The sequence below is a fragment of the Clarias gariepinus genome, chromosome 11 (genome assembly GCF_024256425.1).
Source record: "Clarias gariepinus isolate MV-2021 ecotype Netherlands chromosome 11, CGAR_prim_01v2, whole genome shotgun sequence".
Classification (NCBI taxonomy): Eukaryota; Metazoa; Chordata; class Actinopteri; order Siluriformes; family Clariidae; genus Clarias; species Clarias gariepinus.
The window spans coordinates 28,633,476-28,652,478 of record NC_071110.1 but is presented as its reverse complement, the minus strand read 5'-3'; the positions used below and the strand labels follow the sequence as shown (position 1 = coordinate 28,652,478).

The 19,003-nt window shown below is 40.9% G+C and overlaps 1 long non-coding RNA gene across 1 annotated transcript; it reads left to right on the top strand.

Annotated features, from left to right (window-relative positions):
• Positions 1-17,851: 17,851 nt before the first annotated feature.
• LOC128533614 (uncharacterized) lies at positions 17,852-18,981 on the top strand. Its single transcript, XR_008361366.1, has 3 exons — positions 17,852-17,974; positions 18,564-18,826; positions 18,920-18,981. It is a non-coding gene; the product is annotated as an uncharacterized LOC128533614 (long non-coding RNA).
• Positions 18,982-19,003: the final 22 nt, after the last annotated feature.

The following is a 19,003-nucleotide window of genomic DNA, read 5'->3' as shown; positions in this document are numbered from 1 at the left end:
ATCCTAAGATTCTTGGCCTCTTTAATGACCTTTTTCGGTTCTTTTTGGACATTACTGTAAGCCAGCCTGCCCCCTGACCTATAGGCAGCGTTCCGTGCCCTAAGCAGAAAACACACATTCCCGTCAGTTCGGGAACACCTTGCTGGTCTTGGTGGTTAACACAGTATTAATGCAGAAGGCTATGTAGGCTAAAACAGATGAAGTATACAGATGATTAAGAATGCATTATTTACTCAGCATTTTCACTAGCCACTAGTTTCTTGTTGGCATGGTAAAGTAAATTTAGATTTAAATTGATTTAGAGTAATTCTGTTTGATATAGCTCATTTTAAGCCGTTTCAAATGCAGATTGACCTGTATATCAACTGGTATACCGCTACAGGTCATATCATATATTTAGCTGCATGAAAACATTGGCATAAATATAGGAGCTTATATAATGAAGTATGAATTGCAACCACAAGGGGGCACAATCCAGTGTCTTCTTGTGCCAGTCCCAAGTCTGGATAAATGCAGAGGGTTGTGGCAGGAAGGGCATCCGATGTAAAACATTTGCCAAATCAAATGATGCGAATCACTAAGAGGACTTTCATACCGGATCGGTCGTGGCCCAGGTTAACAACAACCGCCACCTCAGCTGTTGACTTACTGGGTGCTGGTGGAAATTGAGCTACTGTTGGTTGAAAAAGGAGAGGAGGAAGGTGTGTTCGTAGGCAGAAAGAAAAGAGGAAAGGCAAGAGTGACAGTAGGTACAGGGAAGGCAAGAGAGTTGGTTGACAAGATGCAGAGAAGGAAGGTGGATATACTGTGAAGGTGGATATACTGCTTCTAAGCAAGAAGCTTAGAAGCAGGGTTCAAGATGTTTTACCATGGTGTGGATAGGAAAATAAATGGAGTAGGAGTTATCCTGAAAGAGGAGTTTGTAAAGAATGTTTTAGAGGTGAAAAGAGTATTAGACAGGTGGATAAGTCTGAAGCTGGAAATTGATGATGTGATGTGCAATGTTGTTACTGTAGTGGTTATGGTAAGGAGAAATTCTGGAGTGAGTAAGATGAAGTGATGCAGAGCATCCCCAGAGGTGAGAGAGTGGTGATTGGTGCAGACTTCAATATACATGTTGGGAAAGGGAACAGAGCTGATGAAAATGTGGTGGGCAGGTTTGATCTTAAGACAGAAACGTAGAAGGACAGGATGGTGGTGTGTAAAATGACCCTGGTGGTGAGGAAGGTGAAGAGGACAAAGACAGAGCAGAGGACAAGGTGGTGGAAGTTAAAAAAGGAAGAATGTTGTGCAGTTTTCAGGGTGGTGTTAAGACAGGCTCTGGGTTGTCAGGAGGTGCTTCCAGTTGACTGGACAACTACAGCTAAGGTGATCAGGCAGATAGGTAGGAGGGTACTTGGTGTATCATCAGGAAAGGGAAAAGTGGACAAGGAGACTTGTTGGTGGAACAAGGAAGCCCAGGAGTGTATACAGGGAAAGAGGCTAGCTAAGAGGAAGTGGGACACTAAGAGGACTGAAGAGAGTAGACTGGAGTATAGTGAGATGCAGAGTAAGGTGAGGGTAGAGGTGGCACAAGGCCAAACAAAGAACATATAAGGACTTGTATGCTAGGTTGGACAGTAAGGAGGGAGAGGTGGACCTGTACACGTTGGCGAGACAAAGAGATAGAGATGGGAAGGATGTGCAGCATGTTAAAGTGATTGAGGATAGGGACGGAAATGTACTGACAGGTGGCATGAGGGTGATGGGAAGATGGAAAGAGTACTTTGAAGAGTTGATGAATACGGAAAATAAAAGAGAACGAAGAGTAGAAGACGTGACTGTTGTGAAGCAGGAAGTAGCAAAAATCAGTAAGAGTGAGGTGAGGAGGGTGTTAAAGAGGATGAGTGGAAAGGCAGTTGGTCTTGATGACATACCTATGGAGATATGGAAGTGCTTAGGAGAGGTTGCAATAGAGTTTCTGACTAGTCTGTTTAACAAGATTTTGAAGAATGAAAGAATCCTAGAGGAATGGAGGAGAAGTGTATTAGTATCTTCAACTACAAGGGGGATGTGCAGAGCTGTGGCAACTACAAAAGAATAAAGTTGATAAGCCATACAATGAAGCTTTCGGAAAGCGTAGTGGAAGCTAGTTTGTAGCGCAGCCACATACAGTAAAGGGGCATTTCAAATAACAGGGAAATGATTAAGGAGCTGCTCACCTGTGCACAGAAATATGCCCTATCTGGTTTGACTTGTCCCCATAGACAGTGTTGGTCACAGGGTTAAGCTCTCGCGAGCATGCGCGATCGCAGCGCGAGAGAACCCAGAAGCGGCGTCGGGTCACGTGTGCCGGTATAAAGCCGGAACCGGCAAGCGAGTCGACACGGAGAGATTTACCACAGCGCGCTCCTTTTTTTGAGATAGAGTTTGTTGGATGATTCAAAATGAGTACTTTTCCCTGGTTGGTTTATTCCTTGTAGACACTAACAATTCACCTCTCGTTCCGTTACTCGAGCTCCCGGATTTGTCATCTATACCGGTGAGGCTGAGCCAATCTCTCCCATGCATCATTTCACACACTGCAATAACATTGACTCTGGACAATCATACACGCACTCACACACTCGCATACATCACACACATTGTTTATATTTGTATATATTTTGTATATATTGGTTTTGGTGCACCTTGTTTGTTTGTTTGTTGGTTTGTTTTGTTTAATACAGTTTGGTTTGGTTTATATCTAGTTATTGTGTCGCATCTTTACTTGTCCTGCGTCGGTTGCGTAATACCGGAAGTGTTGTTTAAAAACCCGTATTTTGATTCTCGACCCCGTAGCAAAGTAACTAGTGGTTTAAGTAAATCCAAGCGTTACATAGTGGTGGTCCGTACAAGGAATCTGTATTTTCGGGTATTTTTCGATTTTGTGTGTCGTGGCAGAACAAAATGGATGCTAACATCGCTAATGCTAATGCTAATGCTAGTGGTGCCGTCCAGGCCGACCCTGCTGTAGCTAATAATGTGCTGGAGGATGTAGATGATGCATTTGTTACACGCCGTAACCCTACAGCTAAAAATGCATTATTGATTAGTTCACTATATATATCTGGCAGACATGAGGATGATAATGATGATGATAATGATGTTGTGTCTGATATTAATGTTGTGCATATAATGCAAACTGAACTAAATCAATGCAAGGAGGATATGGTGGCGCTTACAGACAAAGTGAACACGTTGGAGCAGGATTTTAGACAATCCATACACAGCAGTCTAAACGCTAGCTTAGAAGGGCTTGAGCGCACCATCCAAAGGTTACAGACCTACACCCCTGCATCTCCCCAATCTCCTGTTCTACATTCTCCCAGCACGGCGATCACAGCATTTACGGCAAAGGTAAAGCACATAAGCAGAGACGGCGGATGTACTTAACTTGATCGAACAGTGTGAAAACTATCTGGAGATCAGACCACTGCCCAGCCCAGAACTGCTAGAAACCCTCAGCACGGTGCTACGAGGACCTGCTCTGAGCTGGTGGAAGGCAGAGAAAGGCAAGGTGAAGGACTGGAAGTCTTTTAAACAGGCATTTATGGCGGCTTTCTTACCTGATGACTACCTCACGGAAGTTGAAGAAAACTTAAGGTCACTGGTACAGCAGCCTAGTCAACGCCTTAGAGACTTCGCCTATGACTACCGTGCCCTCTGTATGAAGTGGAAGCCTGGTATCTCCGAGGAAAAACTAGTGGGGCGAATCCTAAATAACATCAACCCAAGAGTGGCAGGATGCCTGAGAGGAACAGTGAACACCATGGAACAGCTTGTGAAGATAGGTTCTAGGGTGGAAAAAGACTGCAAGAGCTCCAAAGACTACTGGCAGAAGGTGGACTCTCAGCACAACAAGGAAAAGAGTCATAAGAAGGCAGGTGAGCGAGTTTCTTCAAAGCATGCAGCGGGACTCTCCATTGCTCAACCTCTGGCAACTCCTTCGCTTCTCCTGGTTCCCGTAACAGTGCAAGGAAGAAAGGTGAATGCTGTGGTCGATACAGGAAGCTCCTACACGCTAAACGATGAGGGAACATCTATGGAGGCAGCTCTGCGAACAGGAGGTCAGGTGTGATGTTCCTTCTCCTCAGAAGTTTGTTATGGCTGATGGAAAAACACACCAGGCGCAAACCCAGAGAAGGCTCCATTACATCTGGCACACTATCGAATGTGGGCTGGACACTTACATCATGAGCAACTCTCACCTGGCCTTCCCTCTGATCGTGGGGCTGGACTTCTTAAAAGCCACGGGAGCCACCTTGCACGTCGCACGCGGGGAGTACGGGCTGAAAACAGAGGAAGGAGTCTCTTATCATCCCTTCATAACGTCCCAACCCCACTCTGCGCCATCTACGTCCGCGCAAAGAAGACACACTCATCTCCCGGCGACAGCCAATCTGTATCTCGCCTTACCTGTGACTCCTGATGATCTACTATGCTCGGAGAAAAACACAGAAAGTGTGACATCCTGGGACACCGACAATGAAGAGGAGCTGCTGAAACTAATGGCCGCTTGGCCCCGCACCACCTCCAACATCTTAGGCAAAACAGCATTAGAGAAACACAAAATCACTTTATCTGACGACACCCCATTTAGATCCAGAACATGCAGAGTATCACCCTTAAAGCAGAAAATAATAGATCAAGTCGACCAGATGCTGAAGGACAACCTCATCGAACCTTCATTTTCATCATGGTCATCACCTGTTGTTTTAGTACCTAAACCCGATGGGACTTACCGTTTCTGTGTAGATTTCAGAAAGTTGAACAGCAAGACCAAACCTGATGCATATCCGATGCCATTAATACATGACATCATTAAATCACTGGATGGCGCCTCCTGGTTCTCAACATTGGATCTGCAATCGGGTTACTGGCAGGTGGAGATGGAGAGAAACAGTTGTGAGAAGACCGCCTTCCAGGCGCGGAGGCAGGGGGTGGCCGGGGGGGCTGTGGCCACCCCCCGCCGAACCCCGGCCACCCTATTGGCCCCCCCTGGTCTGACCACAGCCATCCATGCAACCACCCGCGCGACGCGGAACCTTTTTTGTACTGCCACAGCAATGCCAGACACTTTTGTGTGCGCACATCCTGGTACCGCCAGTGGAGTGGAGTTCTTTTACTGTCATTGAGTGGAGCCCGGTGGAGCGGATATATTTCTATGAGTGAAGTGGAGTGGAGCGGAGCGGAGAGGAGTCCAGTACCACTGGCGGGAATTTGAAAATGCGACGGAACAACAAATAATTACAGGTAATCTTGTTTAAACACTATTAATCTAATACAAAAGAAAAGATAGTAAAAGTATAAGCATTTTCTAACTTCGTTATGCCTCGGTGAATTCGTAATTAAACTGTTTAGTAAGCTACATGAGGCAAAAAAAGAGAAAAAAATAAAATGATGTCACATTTGTCATTCCAACTAAAGTCTGACTACTTTTTGAATAATTTGTTGATAGTTTTGGTAACATGATAATTGACTAGCATATCTATTGGTGATAGATAACTCCTGCAAATAAGTTAAATCAAACAAAATGTGTTAGTTTGTTAAAAGAATGTTATAGTTTGTTAACTTGGGCTGTCAATTTTATTGTTTGCTTTTGTTAATTTTGCAAGTACTAGCTGTAATGATGGTGATGTGCACTGTATCATATCAGAGCAGCAGACATGAAGAGAAAGGCATCAGACATAATTAATGTTTTTTAAATAAAAAAGTTACACTCAAGTATTTCACTTTCGTAAGTACGCTTTATATGTAAATATGTTTACATATTGTAAATACGTTTTTTATGCATTTTGTAGAGTAGTTTGTAATTGTAACTGACTTGATTTGACTCTCACCTGACTTGGAGACTTTTTTTATAACTAAAATAAAACAACTAATGGTTATAATAAAACAACTGTTTCCTGTATGTTCTTTCTTAAGGAGGTGTGTGGTTTACAGTAGGTGACCTAAATATAGTTCTAATTTATGCCACCCCCAAAATGATCACATAATCATCCTGGCCACCCCACAGAAAATTTCCTGGCTCCGCCACTGCCGCCTTCATCACTACCAAAGGTCTGTTTCATTTCCGGTCCATGCCCTGCGGACTCAGAAATGCAGCTGCAACGTTCCAACGACTGATAGAGAAAGTCTTGGCAGATCTACGGGGAAAATATTGCTTTGTCTATATAGATGACATCATTATTTATTCACAATCACTAGAACAACATATAATGCATCTCAAAACAGTATTTTCCACACTCACCCAAGCCAATCTCTCCCTCAACATGAAAAAGTGTCATTTCTTCAAAAGGCGGCTGAAGTTCCTTGGTCATGTCATCTCTGAAGAAGGTGTGCAGTTAGACCCAGAGAAAACAAAGGCGGTGGCAGAATATCCTCCTCCTCAAGACTTAAAATCTTTTCAACGTTTTCTGGGTCACGCCGGCTGGTAGCACAAGTTTTTTCCCCACTTTGCACACATAACAGCTCCATTAAATAATTTAAAAAGGAAGGGAGTAAAATGGGAGTGGACCGAAGAATGCCAGAACAGCATGGATGTCTTCAAACACGCACTTCAAAACCCACCAGTACTAATACAACCAAACCTAAATCTGCCGTTCCAATTACACACGGACGCCAGCGAAGTGGGCCTGGGAGCCATCCCTACCCAAACTTCAGCAGAAGGAGAACGAGCAGTAGCTTACGCCTTACGAATGTTGAGAGGAGCTGAGCAGTATTACTCCACATCAGAAAAGGAGTGTTTGACCGTGGTCTGGGCTGTAGAAAAATTGAGGCACTATCTAGAAGGTCGCGCTTTCTACAGTAGGTCTTTACCGACCATGCCGCCCTGTCATGGGCCTTCAATTGCCCGAAGACCAGCTCTCGTCTCACCCGTTGGACATTACGTCTGCAGCAGTTTGTTTTTATAGTACATCATAGAAAAGGCTGTTTAAATCTGGGACCGGATGCGCTATCGCGGGCGCCCCTGCCGTTAAAAGTGGGCACCGCTTCATGTCTTGCCATTAAAACCACTAAATGTTCATCCGACTTACCAAACGACCTGTGTGAGATAACTCAAGCCCAACTTAAGGACCCTACCATCATGAAGCTGCTCTCCAAAGACCAGCCACGAAGCACACAAGAGCAGAGGGTCTCTTTTGTACGTCACCAAGGGGCATTATATCGCCGGGTACCAGTAAGACACGGAGAGAAATTTCAGCTAGTTGTCCCCCAGTCATTAATAAAAAACTTTTTACACTACTATCATGACAATCCCTTGGGAGGACACCTGGGGCAACTAAAAATCCTGCTGAGGTTACTAGATGTGGCATGGTGGCCCACGGTGCAGAAAGACGTCTGGCACTATGTGAAAACATGCAGTGTATGTCAACGGTATAAAACGGAAAACACTAGACCTAGTGGGCTACTACAGAGCACGGGGGTTCCAGAGCCAGGACACACCGTGGGATTGGACATCATGGGTCATTTTCCCCGAAGTAAATGGCAAAATGAATATCTGCTGGTGGTGGTAGATTATTTCACGAAATAGGTGGAGATGTTTCCCCTCAGGGATGTAAAGACGCCAAAACTGGTAAAAGTGCTAAGAGAGGAAATCTTTACTAAATGGGGTGTCCCCAAATATCTAGTATCCGATCGAGGACCCCAGTTTACGTCTCAACTGCTGGCACACCTCTGCCAAACCTGGGGGAGCGTCCAAAAGCTAACTACGAGCTACCACCCACAAATGAACCTGACGGAAAAAGTGAACAGAACTTTAAAAATGATGATAGCTTCATACGTCAGGGACCATCACCAGACTGGAACCAATGGTTACCAGAGCTCAGATTCGCCATCAATACAGCCCAACAGGAAACTACTGGAAAGACGCCTGCAGAGCTCACACTGGGGCGGCAACTAAAAGGGCCACTTGAAAGGCTTATTAATCATCCTCCAACACCCAACCACACAGCGTATTCATTACTGGAAAGACAACAACGTATCACGGAGGAAGTGAAACTCAGAGTAAAACAACAACAATCCAAACAAGCTAGATACCACAATGCCCAGAGAAAAGATGCGCACTTACAACCGGGAGATCTAGTTTGGATAAAAACTCACCCACTCTCCTCCGCAGCAAAAAGATTTTCAGCCAAGCTAGCGCCCAAGTGGGAGGGACCAGCAGAAATAAAAAAAAAAAAAGGACCAATTAACTACACAGTGTCTTGGGGCAATCTACAAAAAACTGATACAGTGAACGTGGTTAATTTGAAGCGCTTTTACGGACGTTCTCCTCAGACGCCGGAGGCTTGTGGGGGGGGCACATAAAGGGAAATAACGGAGAATAACAGGGATTAAGGAGTCCCCATAGACATTGTTGGTCACAGGGTTAAGCTCTTGCGAGCATGCGCGATCGCAGCGCAAGAGAACCCGGAAGCAGCGTCGGGTCACGTGTGCCGGTATAAAGCCGGAACCGGCAAGTGACTCGACACGGAGAGATTTACCACAGCGCGCTGCTTTTTTTGAGAGAGAGTTTGTTGGATAGTTCAAAAGGAGTACTTTTCCCTGGTCGGTTTATTCCTCGTAGACACTAACAATTCACCTCTCGTTCCGTTACTCGAGCTCCCGGATTTGTCATCTATACCGGTGAGGCCAAGCCAATCTCTCCCAGTGTGTGCATCATTTCACACACTGCAATAACATTGACTCTGGACATTCATACACGCACTCACACACCCGCATACATCACACACATTGTTTATATTTGTATATATTTTGTATATATTGGTTTTGGTGCACCTTGTTTGTTTGTTTGTTTGTTGGTTTGTTTTGTTTAATACAGTTTGGTTTGGTTTATATCTAGTTATTGTGTCGCGTCTTTACTTGTCCTGCCTCGGTTGCGCAATACCGGAAGTGTTGTTTAAAAACTCGTATTTTGATTTTCGACCCCGTAGCAAAGTAACTAGTGGTTTAACAAAATCCAAGCGTTACAAGTTTAAGGGCAAAGGTGAGCATTTGTGAGGAGCAATATGGTTTCATGCCTAGAAAGATTACAACAGTACAACGGTATAACAACGTAACGGTATACAACGGATAAGGACGGCTACAAGGCACAATCTCGTCCTCCGTTTGGTAAATCCGACCACGCCGCCATCTTCCTCATGGCAAAATACAAACAAAGGCTGAAACAGGAAGTTCCGGTTTAGAGGGAGGTCGCAAGCTGGACGGACCAATCGGTGGCCGCGTTACAGGACGCACTCAATGACACAGACTGGGACATGTTCAGGAACAGCTCCGATGATGATGTCAGCATGTTTACGGAAGCGGTTTTGGGATTCATTGGGAAACTAGCAGATGATACTGTGGAGAAAAAGAGTATCAGAACGTTTACAACACGGGACTTGCGCCGGGGGACATGGAACCGTACAAGGCGTATATACGTCGTATAACGTCCGGAAGGCGGTGAAAGTGGCAAAGCAGCGCTACGGGAGAGCCCCTTTCTAGTCCAAACCGCTTTACGGATGACGCTATGTCTTATCTCCTTCATACATCTCTTACTCACCTGGACACACGGAGGGAGAATTATGTGAAAATGCTCTTCATCGACTACAGCTCTGCATTTAATACCAGAATTCCCTCCACACTCACCACCAAGCTGGAGCACCTGGGACTCAGCTCATCAATGTGTCAGTGGATTTCCAATTTTCTGACTGGCAGACCACAGGCAGTAAGGATGGGCGGACATGTCTCAGCCTCCCTCACTCTCAGCACTGGAGCACCCCAGGGTTGTGTTCTGAGCCCCCTGCTGTACTCTCTGTACACCTATGACTGCGTGGCCACTACCAACTCCACCACCATCGTCAAGTTTGCTGACGACACTGTCGTGGTGGGCCTGATCACGAACAATGATGAGACGGCCTACCTGGAGGAGGTTGGAAATCTGGAGAACTGGTGCCAGAGAAACAATCTCCTCCTGAATGTCAGCAAGACAAAGGAACTGATAGTGGACTTCAGTACAAAGCAGGTGAGGAACTACCAGACCCCTGTCATCAAAAGGAGCTCAGTGGAGAGAGTGGACAGCTTCAGATACCTCGGTGTTCACATCACGCAGGACCTGGCATGGTCCTGTCACACCAACACTGTGGTAAAAAAGGCCCGGCAGCGTCTCTACCACCTCAGACGCTTGAGAGACTTCAGACTATCCTCCAAGGAATTTCTACTCCTGCACCATAGAGAGCATCCTGACGGGAAACATCACGACCTGGTTTGGGAACTGTACCATGCAGGACAGCCAAGCTCTACAGAGGGTGGTGCGATTAGCTGAGCGCATCATCCGCACCGAGCTCCCTGACCTGGACTCAATCTACACCAAGCGGTGCTGGACCAAGGCCAGGAAGATCGTGAAGGACCTCAGCCACCCCAACAATGGACTGTTCACTCTGTTGTGGTCTGGGAAGCGATTTCGCTCCCTGAAGGCCAACACAGAGAGACTAAGGAGGAGCTTCTTCCCGCAGGCGATAAGGTCTCTCAACCACACCACTATGCAGAACTAACACAATCTTTTCACAATCAATCAATCAATCAATCAATCTTTTTACATCCATGGACACTATGGACAAATCCACGCACATCTACCTTCACATCTACACTACATGTTTACGTTTACATTCTGGACCATTGCACAAAGACACTTTAATAATGGCACCTTAATAAGACACTTTTTTCCTATGCATATTTGCACACCATCTTTCTTCCAAATATATCAAAAAATTATAATGAATAGGGGAGTTTAGTAATTCAGTTAATTTCTCTTTTTAAGGTTTTATCTTTTGCAACCATATAATAATGTTCCCAGAACGTTGCAGGATCATAATTTTAAAATAACCTAAAATACCTTACAAAACATTCCCTAGTGGTAATTTTTGAGTTTTTTTGCAACCATAAAATAACGTTTTTCACAGAAAAACACGCTTTGGTGTAATTTAAAAATTACACGGGCAGTTCCTTTTAGGCCCGATGGTCCACTTTACGTTAATTCACCCCATGTAAAAATGTCAGGACCCACATTTACTGTAGGATGTTTTTAAGAATTTAAATTAACCCATTCTCACTTTTTATTTCACCATGACATCGCTTAGATATATGTAGTACATCCACAAGTACAGTAGAGGCATTTAAAAATAACCAAGATCAGTAAGCTTCATTTTTAAGACATCAGGACAATAAAGTCTGCTGAAAGTTTTAGTCGCGAAATACACCAATATCTAAAATCTGTTGGTGTAAACGTAACATTGAGCACCATGAGAAGACTTTACAAAGAACGGACATCACGCAAATGCAACCCTTGCAAAATTAATTAGTAAGTTACTCACCCTTATACCTTATTTGTGATTTTATATGTATAAAATCACAAATTATACATTATCATGTGTTTGTTAGGCTTTAAATGTCAGATATTTAAGTTAATGTTATCCACTTGTTTTACAGAGCCATTGTCGCAGCCATAGAAACTAGCCATAACGACGAAATAATTGCAAACTCTGTAAAAAAAAACACCAGGTTTGTGGCATGACAATGGAGTGGTCATGAGTGAGAGATCAGTTTGGAGAATCAAAAAAAAACTTGCACTGCATGAAAAGAGGTGTATCTGTACATGGAAACTCCACCACTGATTTTCGAAAGTATCTACTGAGCGTATACATCAAATTCCACCAAGCTAGGATACTCCCGGATTGATACCAATTCGGATGTATCTTGCTGCGGAATCCTTCCATGGTACGGCTATTTGTTGCAATGGCAAATAATCCACTCAAGGCCCATTTGCATTTTACACCTTTGCCCAACTCTGCCCTTCCCTATTGTTTCCTTATCCCAACATTGATTGGTTGTTTAAAAAAAAAAAAAAAAAAAAAAAACACACCCAAAACCCTGACATCTATTGGGACATTACCCATCTATTGTACTCATTATCCAATGTACTTTTTATTTCATTTCCACTGAACATTCACAATCTGCAGGCTCACAAAAGGGCATTCATGGACATAGCAGGGTTTCCCGGTGTTGTCAGTGTAATTGATGGGACACACATCTGCATAATCGCACCATCAGAAAATGAAGATGTATTTGTCAACAGAAAGAGGTTCCAAGGCATCAATACACAACTTGTTTTCAATGCAGATTTCAAGATTTTGTGGCCAGGCTCAACACATGATGCCAGGATACTGACCGAGAGTGGCCTGAAACAGCTTTTTGGAGGACATTATGTGCCAGTTAACTGTCATTTGTTAAGGGACAGTGGCCATCCATGCAAACCATGCATGCCTCACACCTTACCTCCACCCAGACCCAGGATCACAGCTACAACAGGTACTAAACAGTAGACTAACAGTGAATCATTGTGTATGAAAATAATAGTTACATGTGCTCGAATATACTACAAACACGAGAAGGCTCTTTAATCAAACATATCCACATTATTGTTAAGTACATAAGGCCTTACTTTTCATTCTTTTGATTTTTTTAGCTGCTCAATTTTAAGCTTATAATACTCCTCCTGTTAACAGAAAACTTTTTTGGGCTGAGTGAGTGTATCAATTTTGATCTCCAATTTTCTGTCCAGCAGGGATGGTGTTGAGGTGGCTGCAGCAGGCTGGCTTATGTGATACACTGGTCGAGGGTCGCACACCTGCGACGTTGATGGTCGCGGTTCCTCGGACGGTTTCATGCTGCAAAAAAAAAATGCAGAAAACAATTCTTTTGTTTATTGTCTTGTTTGTTGTTCACATGCGAGGGGACAAAAGATGGCACATTGTCTATATATTAAACAGCACTTGTTCTTGACAAATAAAATTTGACTTGAATTTGAAATGTCACATACACAGTCATACACAGTCATACACTGTACGATATGCAGTGAAATGCTTATACGACAGCCCGTGACTTAAAAATAAAAGCTTATTAATAGGAAATAAATATGAATAAAAAATAATACAATAGAAAATAAATTTAGCTAGGATAAAAATATTCTGTACAATATAGAAAATATAGAACTTTTAGAATAAATAAATAAATAAAAATATCTATTTATTTGCCTATTGTATACTTTTAAAATTTTGTCCTACCTTTGTTGTATTCCCATTAGCTGGATCATTGAGCTGTCTGTGCCTTCCTTCAGCCCAGCAACAGATATTTCTGAGTGTCCAAGTACATTAAAATAGATAAATTTAACATACAAGTAATAAAATCGGTATGGTAAATAAATGTAAGAATGCAAATATAGTAACTGCTGCGTGGAATTTGGTTGCTTTAAAAGTAGACACGTTTTGGCTATTTTAATTAACTTTAATATATTTTGCCTGTAACAGAAACTTTGCATAAAGTAGCCTGTAGTCATGATTATACAATTTCTTTATATACAAACATTATGATTTCACTGTCTATTCTGTTATCATATATTCTATTTTTACCAAGAGTCCATTTTAAAACCTTTACAGATTTTTTTTCATCAACCAATCACAGTCCTTGAATTGCTGCATCATCCCTAGCAACGGGGTCAACCACGCCTCCTCACTAAGATAAAGGTTTTTGCACTTTCCTTACTCAGAGTTGCTCTAAAAAGTTTTCTAAATCACATTTAGTCTAAGACTCCCGGCTAGGACTTTTTAGGCTAAGATAGAAGCTCTCTGAGAGAATTCTAAGAAGCTTTGTAAATACGGGCCCTGGACTCCAGCAACTGCAAAACACACCATACATTAACCCCTAAAAACACTCAGAGATGTACCGAACTTATTACATAGATGAATTTGTACACTTACTCATCTTTGTCCGTTTTTAGCCGCTGTCTTAATGGAGTCTCTTAGCTGAGACTTTCCTGGCCGAGACAAAAAATGTTTCCTCTGCAATTTTTACATGTTGGTAAAAGAAAAATTCAGATAAGTGACAGAAACAATTAAAATTATTAGAGACAAAATAGACAAAAATAAATGGACATTCTAATTACCCTTTATACTCTCAGGGTCTGCATCCAGTGGTGTCAAAAGTATTCACATTCATTACTTGAGTAGAAGTATAGATTAAAGGGTTTAAAAAGACTTCTTTAGAAGTTGAAGTATCAACACAAGCTTTTTACTCAAGTAAAAGTGTAAAAGTACTGGTTTCAAAATTACTTAAAGTATAAAAGTAAAAGTAACGTAAGGGGGAAAAAGCATTAAGGATAAAAGCTTAGGCTGTGCCATGGGCCTATATACTGTACTAACACCTCGTTAAAAAAAAAGAAAAATGTGTTGGTTTTTTTGTTGTATTTTTTAACGGCCATAGTGATTTGGGATACTGTATATGGCAATTGAAAAAGAATGCATTTTAGTACAATGCAAATACATTAAAGAACCATATATGTGTACTACTGAGCATTAACATGTTTCATGGAGAAGAAGATATGATAAGTATTTAATGGTGCAAAAAGTCAAATTTCAGAGGCGTGTCATCGGTAACCTTTATTGGAATGTAAATGTACATTCAAGCTTAGCTGCAGAAATCTGTGAGGGCAACATACAAGAAAATTAGTGTACCCAGGGCAGGCTTAGTAACAATTACCCTTGTATGGTTGTCTACAATAAACATTAGTGCTGTCAGAATGAATGTCTGTTTAAAGTATATGTCTCTCTCTCACACACACACCACAGTCATGAATTTAATAAAAGTAAAATGTAACGAGTACTAATCAGGTTACTAACAGGACTTTAAGGGGATTGGTATTGCTGATAGCAGCATTAAATTAAAGCATCATTTAAGTTCAGGACAGATCTCCAGTTGTAGAGAAGTTGCATTTTTAAGGTAAAAAAACAAACAAAAACGGACTGCTTCAGATAGAGAGTGAGAGACTTTCCTAAGGGGCATGCCTCTAATATTGGGCTACAATAAATAATAATAAGAAAGGCAGGACTGATTTGAGTTCCATAATTATTTATTAATACTTCGTTGTTATGTATAAAAGCGCAGTGAGAGGAGTGATGAGATGAGAGATGCTGCTGAACTGAAGGTGAAGTCGGAGGTGTGACCTGACAGGTATTACACATAATACCTGTATATTTATTAACTGTATGTTGTATTACCCCCACCAATTAATATTTGATTTGATTCATCATGACATGTGGGCCGTTTTGTGTTATTGTGTGCACCCATGCGTACATTGTGTGTGAGTTTGATGTTAGACTTTAGACAAACAGGCGGGTCATCCACAGCAGTCTCTCGTCTCGTCCTAATTTTTTTCACCTGACAAATAAATTCTAACATTTGTTATGGAATTTTCTAAGCCTTTTATATTCCCTCGTAAAATGATTCAATTATAGTAAAGGCAGCAATAGCTTATTAAAGTCCGCCACATTGTTTTTTTTTAGACACCTTGTACCCCTGTTTTAGACCATGTACGCACTATGGCAAGCCCTTTGAGCATACGCACCCAAACACACACACACAAACCTGTCTAAAGCCGCGGTGTCATTCCTACCCCGTGCTGTTGATAAAGTCTCTATTGACATGAGGACTGGCCGCAATAAGTAATTGTAAGTAGCTTTAAAATAAAATTAAGTATTTTTTTAAAACAATCTGGGAAACTCATATGGTATTATTATTATTATTATTATTAATATTATTATTATATTTGTATATTAATTGCAAGCTATTATCAATTACATCAGCATTTGTGTCTAAGGGCAAAATCTTTAATCAGACTTAGGGGTGAACCAACTGTGGGAGGAAAGGAAGAGATCAACTTCACAACTTCTCACAAGTGAAGTTAATGTTTATTAGTAATACTAGTCTGATACCACCATGAATTCACTTTAATATCACTGGGAATTATTATTTATGTAATAAGTTTTGATAATCTGGATAAAGCAAGATTGAATTAATAAAAAAAATAATTATTTAATTCGTAATCTCTACTTCATTATTCAGAGAGACCCACATAACAGCATATTCATCATAAACACAGATGGGCTTCTGCACGCTGTTTCCAACATCACCACAAGGTGGCAGCAAAATCAAGATGCAACATTAATGGCCGCTAATACAGGTGGCACGAGCGAGACTTCCCGCAACAAATATTATATATGGAACAACAAAGACATTCTGTTTAAACACAAATCTTTATTTATTGATTACTGGTTTAATAATAACATTATTTTTGTTGACCAATTATTTAACAGAACTGGTTGTCTTTACTCTTATAGTGAGTTTCTAGAAGAATACAAAATTCCCGTGTCTCCTGGAGATTATGCCAAAGTCTTTGGAGCAATTTCCTCTGGAGTCTGCATGTTATTTAGAGCTTAACCAAGATTGGACACACAACAACTAACGTTGTTATCACTGACTGACACTTCAGTTGGTAAGATTTGTCTTTCCTGTAACAATGGAAAGAACAATAAACTAATTAGATCCTTATTTAAAACAGATATTGTCACAGTCCCATGTGTGGTTCCATACTGAAATAAATTTGTGCAAAACATTGACTGGAAGAAGGTCTGGCTCTTACCCAGCCGATACCTGCTGACGAATAAAATTAGAGAAATATCATTTAAAATAATTCATAAATTTTACCCGTCTAATGGTCATATTGTTAAAAAATTAAAAAAAGATATTGATATAATGTGCACTTTTTGTTCTGTGAATATTAAACCAGTTACCCATCTGTTTTGGCACTGCCCCTTTGTCCAAAGGTTCTGGTCTGACATTTGTAATTTTATTGCTAAAAAAATAGAGAAAGATTTTAAGTTATTTTGGAAGGATGTTCTTTTTGGCATTTATGACTTCAATAGAACTAGGACTATGCCTAATGAAACTTTTATTATTAATCTCATTATTCTGTTGGCAAAATATCACATTCATAAATGTAAGTTTACGCATTCAAAAACATCTTTTATTGCGTTTAACAATGAGGTCAAGCAATATGTCAACTCAATTAAGCATTCTCTTAATCAAAAGGCAAAAAAAACTGTGAATGTTTGTAAACACTTTGATATATTTTTGTAAAGTAGTACTTCCCCTGGCAAAATGTGATGTGAGTCTTATTTATGTTTGTTGTGTTTATGTAAAAAAAAAAATTGAAATGTTGAAAAATGTAAAATTTATTAATTTCATAATGGAGATTAATATTTTTGTAAATTGTGCAATTGTTGAATAAAAAAAAAAAAAAAAAAAAGAGTGCCACAAGGAGCACTTTTCGAAGACGAAGAAGAACACGTCGAATGCTAGGTAACATTAGCATTAATGGCGAAAGCTAAGTTTGCAGAGTTACTGGCGGGGTTTCCTTATCACTGCTAATTTTACAAGCGGCTTCCAAATTCATCTTTGTGGATTTATTCATTTATTTATTTATTTATTTTCACTTTTTGTTCGAACCGGAGCAGTTAGCAAGCTATAACTAGTCTATACAAAGCAATAAGAACAGCATGTGTGTGTCAGGATAAATAAATTGACCTAATTACTGGAAGACTGTTAGTTAGATGTTTTCATGAAACACGAATGTTTTCTTATAATGAGCTTCGTTCTGTATGCAGTGTGAAATTACTAAGTTGGAGAAGCTCCCCACATGCATATCATCGTATACATCCCTGTCACCTAAAACATGCCTTCCTTTACAACTAAACTACAAACACAGATATGTTCTTTTGTATGGATCCTGGTTAAGCTTAGGGAAAGTTCTCTGACCACGTCGATATTTTAGTTAGACTTTTATCTCACAATTGTCCTCTAACCTTATACAAAGTGCTTTTCTTACCTAAACATGATTTGCTGGTGACACAGATCTATATCAGTACATAACAGGTTACACTCTGTTTTTGTACAGAAACACAAACTCTTGCAGACAGGACAACTGGACTTTTGAGAGTAAAGCTGTTCCTGTTATCAAACGCTCAAGAAGTTGTCCTTCCACCTCATAAGGAACGTTGTGAACTCTCCAAAAAGGGCTTAGGTAATTAACACACTGTATTGGTTTGGAATGTAAGCATGCACTTGAGTGTTATTCCTTTACTTCCACAAAAAAACAACATTACTGTTGATTTGCTAGTGTTGGCTATGAAGTGGATTTAAATCTATATGGCCAGAGTGCAATGTGTAAAACAGTTAAATATAATCACCAATTAACTGCATCAAAATGCATGCCGTAGTCTACGTTTGGCTACGTTTAACATCGATCCACATAAACTAATTAACTGCACTCTGCCGTCTTCAAATAGTTATTATTTTTGTCACCTTAATAACAGGGCAGGATAATGCAAATACGACAAATACTGCAAAGTGTCATGGTTTCATTGTAATCCTATTCATCTACATGCATAGTGATAAGGATGTTTCCTGGCAAAACAGTTTTTCTCATAAGGTAGCCCTGGTACTGTACATATTGTCATAGTGTGCTCCGAATTTAATAAATATAATTTATGTATCACGGCCTATAAAGACACACAATAAAGTCTTGAATCTAAGTCGTTAACTATTAAGAGAAATTGAGTCAGTAGTCATATTGATATCGTATTGACAACCTTTGCTTTATCATTTTCCAGGAATCCCAAGTCATGATTTGCCAGAGAGATTCTCACTGAGAAACTACGTACAACTTTCTTGGTCCCTCCAAGAGTTTAATAATTATGTATGTCAAAGCTTTCCTATAGTTAGTCTGAATCTCATTGGATTTCATTTGGCAAGAGCTGATAAGTCCAAGGTCCTGAAAAAAATTTAGGTAAATACTCTCCTTGAGCTGAAGGCCGCAGTTGGGAGAAGCAGGGTTTATATTATTCCCCAGACCAACATTACACTGCCTTTAGAGGTGAGTCTTTGTTGTTATTTTGGCCAAACCAGTTTGAATATTATCACAGTGATTGCACTTACCAATTTTGGCTGTTTTCTTTTTTCCATCAAGATCTCACAAACTGAAAGGACTCAACCCCCACCTGAAAGACTTCCACCAGCTGGTCCCGAGACAGTTTCACACGCTCTACCTGCT